This window comes from Nymphaea colorata, chromosome 4 (genome assembly GCF_008831285.2).
Source record: "Nymphaea colorata isolate Beijing-Zhang1983 chromosome 4, ASM883128v2, whole genome shotgun sequence".
In the NCBI taxonomy this organism is placed as follows: domain Eukaryota; kingdom Viridiplantae; phylum Streptophyta; class Magnoliopsida; order Nymphaeales; family Nymphaeaceae; genus Nymphaea; species Nymphaea colorata.
In genome coordinates this window covers 5,901,418-5,918,052 of record NC_045141.1, presented here as the reverse complement: position 1 = coordinate 5,918,052, position 16,635 = coordinate 5,901,418, and the positions used below count along the sequence as shown (strand labels likewise).

Here is a 16,635-nt window from a genome sequence, read left to right as displayed (position 1 = left end):
CTAGAGTGTACATGGAGTAGTGGAAGATTGTCCCCCACCCCCTTTTCCTTAATGTCGTTGAGTCCCTTTTATGCCTTCAAACTATTTCTAGCACAATGATTGATTTGTCTTCTTATTTTCAATGTGTACATAATCCTAATTTTCTCTTTGTATTTTCCAAACTATGTTGGGCCTGTTTTGAACTAACCTATCCTTTTAAGATGAAATCAGTAACAAGATTCTTAATGGCTCCATGTACCAGATCTCATCACAGGGCAAGGAAAAGAGAGAACTAGCAATACACGAGATAAAGATCCTTAGGTTGATCGATATCTTATGTTCGCCATTCAGAAAATGATCCAGCAAATGGTGAAAGAGGGAAGTGGACCAATCGTCAGACCCAATAAAAAGAATTTTGAAGGTTCTATGAATGACAAATAGCTGGAGACTCAACAGGACGAGTGACGCGTCACATGCAGTCTTGGAGATGGAAAAGATTGTTTGATGCATCCAAAGCAAGGGAAGGAAAGTCTATTCTAGGAAGGATTTCTGTGTAGGTTTAGACAATAAAGAACTCCAAGGATTCCCGTGTAAATTCAGCAATTTCAAAGGCAAGAAGAATTCTCGTATCACCTATCCACATTTTTTGGAGAATGTGAAAAGTTTAGAGATGACAATAAAGCTTTCTTTTTTTGTTTCCAATAAAACCTAGATGGAGAACTTGCTCAATGGTACCTGGAAACCATTGACCGACACAGATGAGGAGACTTTGATGAAGTGGTCAATGCATTTGTTGAGAAATACGAGCCATATCTCTCAGTTATTCCAACAATTGACACCCTCTTGAATCTCTAACAAGTTCCTGGAGAATCTGTGTAGGAGATACAGAGGTGGCAGACCTAAAGTCATAAACCCAGAACTCTGATGCTAGAAATACACACCCTCACCATAATCATCGGACTATTTCAAGAGAATCTCCTTCACCATGTCATACAACATGAGTACAAGAATTCTATGACTTAATTGAGAAGGCAAAATGAATTGAAACAATCATCAAGAAAGGCTATCTTAGCCCGACGCAGGATACAGCAACAACAACCAAGAAAGAGGACTACATGACATCAAGACCAGCTCAAGTGCATGCATCTTTGCAATTATGAGCTCTGCACCCAATTACAATGCATAGCCAAGCCAACTAAGTCAGCAATAGGGCTACAAGAATCAACACAAAGGGAAGTACAAGAAAGAAAAGGAACTGTTCGTCAAAGAAACTAATGAAAAGAAACTAGGTTGGGCACGAGATCGAAAGTTTACTCCTCTAAAACGGAAAAAGGAGGAAATATTGGAATATCTTTTGAAAGAAGGCCTCTACAAACTCCATTGCATATCAGATCATTCATAAATGAAGGGGATAAGAAATCAGTTCTTCAAGTTTCATCACATTTTAGGCCACAACACAGAAGATTGCATCCTGCTCAAACATATTATACAAGATAGTATTGACAAATATCTACTGTTGGAGAAGACTACCCCAAAGGTCCTCAAGGGCCCTTTCCAGGAACATGGCAAGAATATAGTTGTTGTGGTAGACAATGTGTTATTCTGCCCACAGGACCTCATCATGCCCTACACACAAGAAGAGATGGCAGTCATACCCATTGATAATAAGCCCATTCAGAGCCCACTAGACTTCATACAAGCTTTTAGCAAAAAGGATGGCCGCCATGTGCATTCAAGCAGCTGAACCGAAGCCCATCAAGAAATTTATCTATAAAGTCAAACTGGCTCTTGCTGCAACCAAGCAACATCTGAAGTTGTTTCAATAATGGAAAAAAATAGAGAAGTCAGAAGAGCAAGTCACACAACAGGTCATTAATATCCCATTGAATATTTCAATCTTGGATTTTACCAATGCTTCTACCACTCACTGATAGATCTGCCATAAAGGAAATGCTTAGTAAAATCAAGGTAAAATCCAACACGACTCTAGAAACCCTAGCGCAAATAGTTAATTATGTTATGATCTAGACCCCCTTCACATTTTTTGATGATGACCTCACCAATTATAGAGCAACACTCTATATATAGTGGTGAGGATGTGAACACCCTACATGTTCTCATTGATGAAGGAAGTAGTTTGAACATCTGTACTGAAATGAATACCAAGGCTTTGGGGCTAACGTACAAGCATTATATCCAAAATATATGATAATGTACGAATTTGACTGAAGCAAAATGACAATTACAGGATGCATCTACCTAGGCCTTTGCATCAACTTCACTATGCACTCAGTTTTGTTTTATGTTGTGATGTACTACCATCATACAATCTCCTACTCGAATGGCCATGGATTCCAAGACCATGCCATCCACTTTGCATCAATGTGTAAAATGGAATGATGGAGATGCCTATCACAACAGTCATGGTAGAAAATTTGTAGGAGAGGCAACCACAACCTGTGGTTGCACATCGAGCAGCATGTACCATAAAAACGTCAAGTGTGAAATGCCCAAATAAAATAAGCCTAGAAGACAGCCTCAGATGCCTTGGCATGGACAAACCAGCCAAATTGGGCAACACTGTTGAATGGTGAGGTCTAACCTTCTTCAAGCTAAGAAGTTGGATCAATGAAACACAATGAAAGGCCATCCATTATATACTCGATTGTTAGAATTATAGAAAGGAGTCCTATTTGCACCCCTCCTGTAAACGAGAACCCTGTGAAACAACAAAAATTTATTTTGGTTTGGAAGATTTTTGAGAGAAAAGAACCAATGTCCAAATGCTTCTCAAATTGTATGAGTCACTTTAATTGATGATTTTATATGCTTGTGCATGGATTGGATTTGATTTTGGTTATCATTTTGTGCTTGATTGATCTGGTGTTCAATTTCAATGATCGAGAAATTGAGTTTGTTTGAGCAAGGCTGAAATGCATTGAGCTGGATAAAAAATTATGTTAAAAATTTGGATTATGCATTTAGGCTCGACTGGAAATTTGAATGATTTTGTTTTTTTAGTTTTGGCAATTTTGAAGATTTGGTGAAATGACTGGAAATTGAGTGAGGTTTAAAAAGTGTATTTGAGTTGGGGCTATTGATTTGACACAAAATTAGATTTTGGGATACGTTTGAGCAACTTGACTTGAATGATTGATTTGTAACTTTCAAATCAAAACTTTTGAAAGATAGATTTGGAAATTTATCATAATATTGTAATATTGTCTTGCCAGATTTCAAACTTCTTCTTTTGAAGTTTGAAATAATAGCTGAGAATTGAGAGGCAAATTACTGATGTTTGCTTCGATTTGGAGATTCTAAGATGAAATTTTGTTTGAAAAATTCCAAATTTTGGGTGGCTTGAAAACTTCAAGTTTTCTAAATTATTTTTTAATACTTTTAGGTTGAATTGAATATTTTCACTTTGAAATAACTGAGGAGCTCAAATCTTTGTTGCAATATGACTTGGTCACTGTAGCAACTCCAATTTGGTTCACTTATATCTTGATGATAGATGAATATGATTGAAGAAGAAAACTAAATGTAACATTCATTGTTCACTCCCTCATCTCTTCATGTATAAATTAACTGGATTTCATATATAGAAATGTACATATGAATATTGGCTGGTTTTGGGAGATTGGAAATATTGGAGGGCTTCTAGATTGATCCTTGATATTTAAATCAAGAATAAGCTCTAGAGCATGGTTCATGAGATTGACTTGATTTTAAAAATCATTTTGTAGTCTTGACTTTGGATATTTGAAATCCTTGCTACGAAGGAGAGAATATAAGAGATTCAATTCAAATCGACTTATGGACTCACAAATCAAGTCACTTGGAGGCTGACTATGATCTTGGAGATCTCTATTTTCGTAGGGAAAAATTTGACCAACTCGGTAAACTTTGACTTCCCAGTTTTAGGGTTTAGTTTCATCCCTTTTGGGATGAAATCATTTGAAAATCTGTCCATTTTAATGGTAGAAACAAACATTTACGTTAGAAACCATAAAAGTCAGACCTAGATAATTGGCAAGCTGATGTTAGCTCTCTTTGTGAGCAGAAAAACATGGTTTTAAATTTTTGAAACCTAAAATTTCTGATTTCTTTTGATGACTTTTAGATATTATGAAAAGATAAATCTATATCTTTGTAAAACCGAAGTCTAAAATCTCATTTGAAAGAGGTTTGGTCCCTTGATAGACCGGTGACCAGCTACTTCCAGATTAGGGGCAGCTGATTTAGGGTTTGAAAATTAAAGATTCCAGATGTTATTTGATAGACATATGTGACTGGTTTTGATGGGAAAAGAGGGGAAAACCGGGTTTTCTCTCATGGTTGCTGATTTTGGTTGTCGGTTAAGTAGATTCCTTGTGGTTTTTAATAAGAGAGAACTATTGTTTAGAGGATTACCTATCAAGTTGATTAGCCTTTGATTCACAACCAAGTTTATCTAGCAAAATTCTAGAAATTGCAGAAAATTTTGAGAATTTTCAGGAATATATTTTGAGCAAAAAAGTGAATTATTTTTTAAACACAAGCTCAATATGATTAATATAGCCTCTTATATGGCAAACTACATCCAATGTTTGAGTAATTTAATCTTTAACGAGCTGAAATTGATAGGTTGCGATGGTAAGATTTCAATGTTGAAGTATAATCATTATTCATTTGTTTCTCTCCTCTCTTTCTCGCATATTGCATTCACCATAATGAAGACTCAGAAATTGGAAGATAGAAGAGCACCACACAGTCCAGCCATGTATCTCTCATCCTATTCGAGGTCTATCTCCCCTTGAATTTTCTCCATAGTCTGGAACTTTTCAAAGTTGACTTTGAGTTCCGTAGGTGTGCTTGTTAGGATAAATCATCATTTTCTTTTCTGAAATCAAGTCCATGTAGCTTTTTTATTAGAAACTGATTGGGTGTAGGCATTTCAATTCAATTAACATATACATTAATGCATGCGGATAAGCCAGCTAGACAGCATTCCTAACCTTGAATTAAATTAGAAAAACCCCACATGTTGGTTCTAAATCATTCATCCATGCATAGAAAATACAAAAGTAGAATAGAGTAAGATTAATTTAGAGTTTCCATCTTGTTCAGGTGACTTGGAAGGGAAATAGATTTGGAATTTGACTTCTGTAGCCATAAATCTTAAACAAATACCCTAATGAACGGGCTAAGCTTAAGAAGTCCAATTGTACAAGGTAGAAAAGACATGATTTTTGTTAGAAATTTAAGGTAAATTACTGACTTTTTCTGCCTAGAACCAGAAAATCCTAAGCCAGAACCCAAAAATAGTGTTCTAAATGTGTTTCTTTCTTCCTTCTCTCATCTTCTTTCTCTAACTATGCACACCCAAGCACATTAACTTTATTTCTCACCATCAATATTTATAGGACTCGTGTGGCATCCAAACCAATCCTTAAGTTAGTGCCAAATCCCAAAATTAGGCAGTGGAGAAATCCACATGTTTGCAAATTTAAGATTATGAAAAAACTTTTGAAGAGCCAGTCAAACAAAAAGAGCAAGCAAAACCATAACTAGATCTAGCAAAATAGAAAGAAGATCAACTGTATGTCTTGCTTAATGACCATATCAAGGAGGTGAGCATTGGGACTATCAATAATCCCAAGATGATACAAGTCGGCACCAACTTGAATCCAAACGAAGAAAAGGAAGTTGTCAAATTCCTAAAAAACTACAAAGAAATATTTACTTCGACATACGAAGTTATGCCCAGGTAGGAACCACAACTTGTGGTGCATAGGTTTGTTTTAATGCCTGTGAGTCTACCCATACAATAGAAATTGAGGGAATTAGACACCGGAGTTGAAGATAAAGTCAAAGAATAGTTGGAAGATTTACTAAAATGCCAAATTAATCATAATAATAATTTACCCTAAATGAGTAGCCAATATGGTCATGGTATGAAAGAAGAACAGAAAAGTCTGAATATGCATCAATTTCAGAGATCTTAACAAGGCCACAACCAAAGATGATTATCTTCTACTCAACATCAATCAGCAATTTCAAAGCTGATTTCGAATCTAAAGAACAATTTAGATCCCAATGCAGGATTACGAGTCAAATCCAATTGCAAAATTCAAATTTTGACTTAAATCCATGAATTGGATCTAATTCAGTCTAGAATGCTACATGGGACCCACGTGTGGCCCCACCTAGCCCGTGTGGTCAAGAGCCCCCCAGGGGTCACGCCCCACCATTTAAAAAAATATATATATTTTCTTTCAATTAGATGAAGAAAAGTCATTTTTAAGGCGAAATGAATGAGAAACCTAGGAAAAGAGAGACATTTATGTCTCTCTCTCTTCTTTAACGAGGTCCTCTTTAAAGAGGAGACAATTTCCAAAAAGCAATAAATAGGCTGGTCAAACTCACCTAACCTACTTAATCCAAGTAGGTTTGACCCAGGTGCTCCCAAATGTGGTGCCAATTCTACCTAGGTTCGGTCAACTTGGGCTCAGCACAGTCAAAAGGGTAGGTCTATCCCGTGACTCAATCAGTGGATGAAAATATACTTTGACCGAATCGAACCCACTTTGACTAGACTTTGTCAAAGTATAATTCACCTCAATTAATAGCTTTCTTAGCTCAAATTTATCGAATTACCTCAAACAAAGTCAAACTATTCGCAAATGAGCTTTGACTTTGGTCAATTGGTAGAAATTGACAAATCTTTGCCCTTCTATGGTCAAATTGAGATTACAGAGCCTAAATTGGTTTATAAAAGGCACATATACATTTGAATTTGTCAAATATATAAATCAAATACCAAATTAAAATTCAATATTTCAAACCAAAGTTTGATTGAGTTGAAATACACTTTTAATCAAGTTATGGATGAAAATACCCTTTTCGAACCAAATTTGATAGAATTTTCAAATTTTATTCAAATTTAAATTGAATTATCATAATTCAATGACATTTGGAGCTTAGTAACTATGTTTTAACCTAACGAGCTCGATTTCAAACAAAAAAAAATGAATAGCACAAAATAAAGAAAAATCCTGTGCAATGGCATTTTTGTTTGAAATTCTGGTCAAAGTTGGTCAGCTAGGTCTGAACCAATGTTGACCAAACCTAGCCCAGCCCACCTACCTCGTGTAAATGAGCTAAGAATGGTCAATTAGAGCCTTTAAACCCTATTTAATCCATTTTACAAGTCCCCAAGTTATGAAACAAGTTCCCAAGGTGAGTTAAGGAGGTGGTTGAACCACCTCCTCCTCTATATAAGCCTCCACTTGGCCACCAAGGGGGAGGACGAAAATTTCAGGCACTTCAGTAAGTTGGTTCAGCCAAGGTCCTAGAAGGGAGAAGCCAATGAAGAGAAAGAAGATTTGTCGAAGCCTTCTTCCCCCTTCTCTCTCATTTTCTTCTTCATTCCCTCTATCGAGTTTGCTAAGTGAGGGTGCTTAAGTGAACCCTTACTTAGGATTTTCGTGGAGAGAAGCTCTTTTCTTTTTCACTCCTAATTCCAGCAAGCAAGCTATTCTTTTTCTAGCTTTGCTAAGTTCGAATCCAAGCTTGGATTCTTGCTTAGGATTGCTTGATTTAGAAAACAAGTGAAGGTGAAGATCAAGTATCAAGACCGACTGCAAGGTAGGTGATTTTAATCAATTTCTCTTCTATTTTGGCTTCTTGTTAGTTCATTTTTATTTCAAGAATTCGTGTGAAGGTTTATTTTTATTTATTTTATAGCTGGGAATGATGTCCAGCCAGGGAGAACCTACGATCAAATGTACATGTTAATACATAATGCATGCATGCGTCAGTTTTTCTAAAAGACTAACCCATGTATCAAATTTTGAAAAGGGTTCCAAGGCCACGTCCCTTTCAAAACAACATGCTGAAAACCATTTTGAACTCCTTACCATGAGAGAATCCCATGGTGAGAGAGTGATTTTGCTGCAACATATATGACGAAAACGTCTATTAGGGATGGATACATTCTTATGAATGTGATCCACCCTTGTATGGCAAAATTATGGATGAATTAACTTGAGCATTGTTTTATTTTCCTTCTCATTTGAAGTCATTTGGATTCATGTCTTTCAATTTAATTGATCAAGGGTGATAAAGGAGATTAGAAACAGGTTTTCAATTTTCATATGTAAAAGAACCCAGCCATGAATCATTATGATTCATGAGTCATGATGTCCCTTGATAAAATTTCGTTTTGAAGAGTAGGGTGCGTGTATATATATATATATATATATATATATATATATATATATATATATATATATATATATATATATATATATATATATATATATATATATATATATATATATATATATATACACATGCAATCTCTTGTTAAAAATCATTTTTTCCTTTTAAAATCAAGTTGGAACATGTTTCCAAACTAGTTTTTTTTAAGAAAGGGGGATCATTTTGTTGATTTTCGTAGTACAAGCCTATGAAATCATTTAATTTCATCTTAAATTTTCTTTTATTTTCAGCAATTCATACTTAAGGTGTATGTAAGTTGTTGAAATTAGACCATGTTTTATTGGAATTAGCTTTTGAAAGTCAAAATTTATATATTTGCGATGTCAATTTTCAGCCACAAAGTGATTAGGTTTTGAAGAACAATAAAAAGGTTCTAGACCTACCTAATTGGCTCTCTAAAAGCCTTTTAGAAATTTCTGATTTCATTCATCAATTTTTGGACTTACATTTGATTAATTGAGTCTCAAGAATGCTTCCAAAATTCTAATCTTTGTATCCCTTAAAGAACAAGATCAAAAGTATTTTAATAGTCCAAGAAATAAATGGATCTTCTAGAACAAGAATATAAAATTTTGTTTGATTTTAGGGAGAAAGAAAGGTTCTTAGAACTCCATGACATGAACGAGAACATGTGGCACATGATTTTTGCCAATTTGATGCTTAGTTCGTATGGAGTAAACTGAATTTCATCATTTTCCAAGAGTCAAACACTCTTAGAGTCAATATTTTAATTTTAATATATTTAAATCAAAATAAAATCTGATTTTTATGATAATTTTGAGGAAAAATGATGATATCCACATTTCTTCTATATTTTAAAGTTTGATTTCACCCTCATTTGCCTAATTCTTAATTGTTTTGAATTTTTCATTCGTGACTCAAGCTTATGGACTACATCTCTAATTCATGTGCTTAACAATATAATAAGCACATTTAGAGAAAGTCCTACATGTTAATTAAAATCAATCTTCATGCATAGATTATATGACGTGTGATTGCAATAAATGAATCTTGAGAGATTATGAGAGAGAGAAGAATGAATGTTTCATATAGTTTCTCTTCTCATTTCATGCATTCACTTTCATTTAAAATCAATAGCACCACATGCACGTTCTCAAGAAATTAAGTGATTAATATTTGAACTGCAAAAAGTGACCAAGTCATATTGCAACAAGAATTTGTAAACTTCACTTAATTTCAAATGAAAACACAAGCAATGCATTCACAATCTTGGCCAAAATATGTTTAGAAAATAATATGTTTTCTAACAATTTGGAACCTATGTTCTATCAAAAAAAGAATTCAAAATCAATTTTGTTTGCTAAGGAAACTTAGCTATTTTCCCAAAAGTCGATCATCATTTCAACCCATGAATCATATTGAGTTCAGAACAAAGAACTCAATTTCAAAGCTTCAAAATCCTCAAGAATTGCAGATTTCAAATCAAATGACACCAAAACAAAGGTTTTTAAATTAACTTGAAAACTCTCCAATCTTCAAATTCATTTTCAAGGCAAGTTCAAATCACTTATTCAAAATGTATTTTGGTTCTTGAATCCAAAATCTCAATGCACATGCATATAGGATTTGCATCAATAATTCGTACATGATCCAAGAGATCCTTAGTCTTTGGTCCAATTACCCCTGTTAAAGACAGCAGGAACGGTTGGACCTTATACCGATGGGCGGATCCCTTTCTCTTGAAAATTTTCTTCAAAACCTCAATTTTAAAAGAATTTTATTGATTCGCATTTCGATACCCTTTGAGAAAGGGGTGGGGTGCGAACACATTGATATGTCTGTCCTGACCAACCTCAAAGAACTACATACTTTACAAGACTGAATACATGCAAGACAGTGTTTTATTTCAAACCTAGACCTTAGATGCAAATTAGTGTATTGAATCCAATGTTTTATTCCAATGTCAGCACTCTATGATTGCATCAAGTAATATCTACTAAATCGACTAGTCTTGAAGCCACCAATCTGGAGAGGGCCCCCATTGCTCTACATTTCATCATGCAACTCTGCCTATAGAGGATTTCTAGAATGTTATAAGGAGGGGTGTAAAATTGGACATGTCATTTACTATGTTAGCAAAACTTTTGTATAATACAAGAAGAGGAATTCCCTTATAGATGATGGTTGGCCTAAATTAACAATCAAGAAAAGAAGGAAGATGAAAGAGCCAAAAACAGTCATATTCAAGGAAAACGAATAAGGAAAACATTTAAGCATGGTCAATCAAGACAAAAGATCTCTGGTGGCAAAAATATAACTCTTGCGATTAAAAGAGAGTCAAGGTAGTGGTTAATTTTACACCAAGAATCCTATGATATAGATAATGATTATTCTAGTCTTGTCTTTTGGAAACCAAAGAATGATCCTTTTAGACAAATTTAATAACAATGACTAAAAAGGGTTTTGGTCCCTGAAGAAACAAAGTCATGCAAGCTACAAAATATAAAAACTAAGAAATCTTTATCAAGAATAAGTTTTGACAACCATTTTCAAGAAACATTGAACAAATGCTCATATTGGCGCATTTTTCATATATATCAAAGGAAGTCAGGCAAGTACATTTCACTATGGCATTGAGCACTAGACTAGGATCACTTAGATTGTTGTTGTTGCCAAATGACCATTTGCCCTTGTGACCCATCACTCACACCCCAAATTTGTGGGTTTCCATGAAAATTCTAAAACTTGCATAACATTTGAGTCATTAGGCCAATTCTCACCTTTATACTTCATGAGTCGTTATAGTCAACTTCCTAGGGTTTCATCACCTCAAAACCAGCTCACTCTAATCAAACCCACTTACTGAGACCTTTCATCGACCATTTCCGGATCACCAAAACCATGTCAGGCCAGACCGAGCTCAACATATACTCCCTCTAGTGTTCACAAAATATTTTGTAAGTTACTTTCAGTTCTTGGACCTAATTTGAGTTATGGAATGGTTATGGTAAAATCAGAATGACTCTATCATCTACTTTGTTGAATTCGAGCTAAAATTCTCTCAGTCCATTCAGTAGCAGCACGCACTAAGCTACGATCACACCCTTCAATGCTCAACCTAACTATTTCGAACTTCAGTTTCAGTTCAATCATCTAGATTTGAGTTCATTTTACATTTTATAGTTTAATAAGGGATGTCCAATTCCAAACATCTCCTTTTAGTGCACCTCAATCTTTCAAGTTGAATCTTAATCAATCTAAGAATCATTTTCCTAGTTTCTTCACATCATTTTGATTGGCAACTACTTGCTATAAACATCTCCTTTTAGTGCACTTCAATCTTTCAAGTTGAATTTTAATCAATCTAAGAATCATTTTCCTAGTTTCTTCACATCATTTTGATTGGCAACTACTTGCTATAGTATTTCAACTCCATAATGGATGGATGTGCTCTAGATTAATAGTTTCCATTTTTCCCTTGCACACCACTCAAAAAAGGGTTATTTTACATTGTGTAAAATTTGAAAATTTGAGTTTTGGAGGGGCAAATGAAGTTATTTTTTCAACCAAATTTCATAGGTAGCCTATTTTCACCAGTGCACCTCAGTGTGCAGTCAGCTTACCCACATGATAAACCAGTCTCAATTTTCATGCCAAGGGTAGCATGATCTTTTCCCACTATGTGCACCTTTTTTTATAAAACCTTAGGAGCCACATGAACCCAAGTTTTCATTTTATACCAGTCTATATGAACCTAGTAGACTCACATACAACTCAATTCATGCAGCTACTATGGTAACGACAGGCGTTTTCATGATAGCAAGGTGTCCAACAAACCTTGACGTCATAAAGGTCAGGTATGCCTCTTCGTCCCTCTCTTTTAATTGTATAGTGATGCTTTTTAGTTCATACATATTTCAAATATTACCTTGAACATGTAGTTTGCCATTGTTGTTTAATTCACCATGCATAGTACAGGTTATTTAAATATGCAACTTAATCACCTATCACCCACATGCACCCTTGTTTGAAGCTGAGTTAAGCTAGCCTAATAACAAGCCTTGAGAAAATAGCCCCAGCATGAATGCAACTAAATTCAATTCAGGCCTCACGTAGGTTCACTTTTAAAACATAGTTCTCTTTAAATGATTTCGAAAACTAAAATCTTTATAACGTTTTTTAAAAACCCTAGATCATGTAGACTTGAAGTACAATCCTTAGTCTATCCTCGAAGAGCTCACATAGATTGGACTTAAAGCCCACTAATCAAACCCATGAATCTTAGAGCTAGATCCTAGCTGACCTCTATAAGACCCATTTGTAGACTATTTATGATCAAGTATGAGACCTTCAATATGAAGTTAACATAATATCTCGACCTAACAATCGTTAGCTAAGTTTATTTCTAGGCCAAACCAACTCTAGCAATGTTTGCATACTCTTAAGTCCAACCTCTTTTGACCGACTTAATCCTCGACTAATTTGGACCTAGGATCTTGGACATAGAAATTTGATCATTTCAGATCTTGTCAATCATTGAATCTGAAATTATCATACCTGGATCTGGTCTTAGTAGATTATATCCTGAATAAAAGAACAAACTTGTTGGAATTTACATCTCCAAACATTAAATCCAAATATCCATATTAAGTGTGTACTTTTTGGATCTTCACAAGATAGCTATTTCAAACTTAGAACCAAGATTTAGTAGGAACATGAAGAGGTAAGTGAAAATCTTTTTGATTATGATCGAACACTTGGATTTGGATCCAATATTTCTGAAGCTTAGGTTCAAAATTTGTAGAAGCTCTCACAGTCCAATTTGGTTCCCCTGCCTATCTAGACTTTCAATGTAGAGCTCTCCAAAATCAGACAACAAGGGTCAGTGGCTGAACAGCAGGTAGACTTTGAGGAGCTCAGTAATATGGTTCAGGGATGGCCAACTAAAGCCTTGGTCAGAACCTTCCTAGGGAGATTAAACGAATAGTTGAGAGTATAAGTCTAGGCCACACGACCTCAATCCTTGTTGGAGGCTTTCAAAGTTGCAAGAGTGGCAGAGAAAAAATGTCGAAGATTAGGACTTTCAATGAGAGATTCAAGAATCGCGAGGCAGACGGTCAGGAAGCCTAGTATGCCACCTGCTGATTTGGGAGGACAGAGCCTTGGGCCTCCGAGGTTGCAAAATGAAGGCAAATTAGCAGTAATGAAGAGGCTAAATCCATAGTAGATTAGGGAGAGATGTCAAAGGGGGCTGTGCTTCCAGTGCAAGAAGAAGTGTCCCTAGCCATATCTGTAAAAAATTGCATATGCATCTCATGGACAAAAATGAAGAAGATGGAGAAACAGAGACACAAGAAGAAAAATCGCAGAAGATGAAGATGGTAAAATAGCTTCCCCTAAAATTTCACTCCACGCACTTGCAGGAGATAACGTACCGCAAGTGATCACGTCCAAGGGAAGTTAAAGAGAAGGAAGATCAATGTGCTGGTGGACACGGGGCCACCTATAACTTTGTGAGTAAGAAAACTGCAAAGGCGTGCGGCTGCTCCATTGAAGCACAACCTGAGTTTAGGGCGTAGTAGGTTACTGATCACATTTTAGGGACATACTTGCATTGTTATGTTGTACAACAACCTCACAACTGGACCGAATGCCCGTCATGGGCAGAGTGAGCCTACAACACAGCCCAGCAGTCAGCCATAGGGATGACTCCCTTTGAGGTAGCCTACGGGCAACCACGACCTAACCTAAAGAGGTTCCACACTCAGGGCGAACAGCTAAATGAAGTGGAGATCCAGCTACTCAGCCAGGACAGAGTGTTAGAGGTTGTCAAGCCATGCTTGGCTACAACCGAGAACCAGGCGAGATAGAAATATAATAAGCATCAACATGACAGAGAATATCAAGTGGGGGACTGAGTTAACTTGAAGAGCTTTCGTACTGGTGAGGTAGCATGCAAATCAGTAGGAACCCATATGAATATATAGGACCCTACAAGGTAATAGAGAGAACAAGCAAGGTTGCCTATAAACCGGCCATGCCTGAGGGGTCCAACATCCACCCAGTATTCTGTGTATCTCGCTTAGAACAGGGAGAGCCACCTCCAGCTTCGTCTGCCTTGGCAGCTGCGCTAACTACATACACCACTTAGACTCCCAAACCCTTTAGACTTCTCAAAAGATATGCTAGCAGAGTCCAAGGACAACCCAGTGTAAGTTGGCATGCCAACAGGCAGGGAGATGAAGACATCAGCCCAACGTGGGAAGACTCTCCATTGCTGCTGCAATGCTTCCAAACTTCACACCTTTAGGACAAGGTGTTGCTAAAGAAGAGGCAAATGTTAGCATTAGGAAACTCTGTTCCAAAATCATATAGCCTTATATATGATGTTACCCTAAGTGTTAGGGTTATGCAAAGTAATGAGGATTACCTCTTTGTGAGAGGCGAATTCTAGCCTATGTGTTGGGAGGGTGCATGAGTTAATAACCAATTGCAGGTTATCGTCACAATACTAACACATTTAAACTTAGACATTATAACATTTAGTCTCGTCCTTAGTTTGATTAACCTTGGTAAAGGTACTAGGAACGGTCGGACCTTATACCAACAAGTTAAATCCCGCCTCTCAAATTCCCACATATAGAAACATAGAGGAGAATATATGTAAATTGTCTTATTTGTGCAATTTCCATGTAAGATGAAATTTCTCATGTAAGTACTAATACAAACTTGAATTAGCAGCACCTGCTGCCTTATGCAGCCATTTGATAGCCTCCAACATCTTGCTGATGTCCCACATGGTCAAAGGCCCATATTAGTGATACCATGAAATGAGTAGAGTCCACACAAAATTTGACCCTTAGAAGTAAATGATGGTCATATTTCTTTTCAGTGCTTCCTGACAACAATGAATTTGATTTTGACGGCAAAAAGAAGGTGAAACAACATAGCTTATGTAAATTACCCCATGGCTGGGGTTAGTTTCTGGATATGATTGACTGGCCCAACAATCTTTGACCACAGACTTATTTATGTCAGAAAATCTCCCACTATTGTATTCTCAAAAATCTAAACTATAAAGAGTCTTATGACAGTCTAAGTTGTCTTTAGTTACATGTAATTGGCCTATGCAGACATATTAGTTTTGTGCAGCTACAAATAAGGCATTTTTCTGCAACAAGGTATTGAAGAAAACATCAAAGAAAACTAAAATTCAGATAGCAGTAATGACTATGTTGGCCGTAGCAGTTGGGAATAACTATGTGTCAAGTAAACCAAAGAGGGAGGCCAACATTAACGAAAGTTTATTTGATCTATCAATTATGCTTATCTACTTTCTTTTATCTTTCTAAACATTATCATATAGTCATTTAGGTTGTATTTGATATTTGTACATCTTGAATGTCTATGCCCCTAGTTCTTTTTCCGTAAGCATTGGATAGACTAGTGTTGTTGAAGATCCAAAATCAAAGGCAGTGTAGCTATTAGATTCAATAGCATCATTTTCTTACTTTCTTCCTTGAATATATGTATGTGATTGAGGGTGGCATATGCCAGATTGTAAAAACGGAGTGGTCTGCACAAAAGAAAGGCTTCCGTGAGAGGTAAGAACTACTTGTAGCAGTGACAAAAACTACTGCTAAAATTTTAGGCCCACAATACCATTGCATATATACCGGTGAATATAATCAGCCAAAAGCAACATTTTAGAAAACAGTTAATGTATCGGCTTGGCCATTACAGACTTTTTGTATTTTTTATAAATAGCTACACAAAAAAAAACAGAAAAAAGCCACTCTTGCTTTGATTCAAACGCATGATGCAATTGGAATTAATATTGGCCACTAGCTTCACCAGAATGACTAACCGTATGAAAAGCTTAAAAAAAATTGGCTTCTACAATCTCGATCTTCACATTGAAGCAGGTCAAGAGGGTTTCATGCTTTCACATATATTGGTAAGGGGTCCCAGTTTACTACTAAAGGTGAAGTGGGTTTGGGAAATCCAGCTCATGAATTCAACCTTCTAATATAGCTCAACACGTATGTATTCTGTCATGAATGATAGCTTACAGGACATCATCACCTAAACTTGTGAGTGAAGTTGGCATGCCAAGTTGAGTGTAGGCTTCCTAACACAGGTGGGGAAGCCCTATCATATGGCTGATCGGCTGCTCCCTCCAGGGCTGGACCTCACAACATACTCTTCTAAAGGCACCTGGAAACAATATAGACAACAAACATATTTTTTAGTCATTGTAGAAACGGAATGGACACTCTTCAACAGTTCTGAGACATTGCAATCGTTATTCCCAATATATGAATTGTTATGCTTTGTTTTAGTCTTATTTCTGCATTGCCTTCATTATGTGTGGGTTTGTTAGAGTTTAGTACGTTTTATCAGTTTGGATCAGGACTCTAGCAAGGACCG

At 36.1% G+C, this 16,635-nt stretch overlaps 1 long non-coding RNA gene across 4 annotated transcripts in view; it reads right to left on the bottom strand.

The window, feature by feature from the left end:
- Positions 1-1,348: 1,348 nt before the first annotated feature.
- Positions 1,349-16,635, bottom strand: part of LOC116253045 (uncharacterized) — a 25,336-nt gene continuing 10,049 nt past the window's right edge. Inside the window, exons 2-4 of one of the 4 annotated variants that reach the window (XR_004172374.1) lie at positions 16,278-16,422; positions 15,717-15,781; positions 1,349-1,787 (exon numbers count right to left, since the gene is read on the bottom strand). This is a non-coding gene — a long non-coding RNA (uncharacterized LOC116253045). The remainder of the gene's footprint in view (positions 1,788-15,716; positions 15,782-16,277; positions 16,423-16,635) is intronic. The other 3 variants (XR_004172376.1, XR_004172377.1, XR_007573292.1) reach the window with 3 other exon arrangements.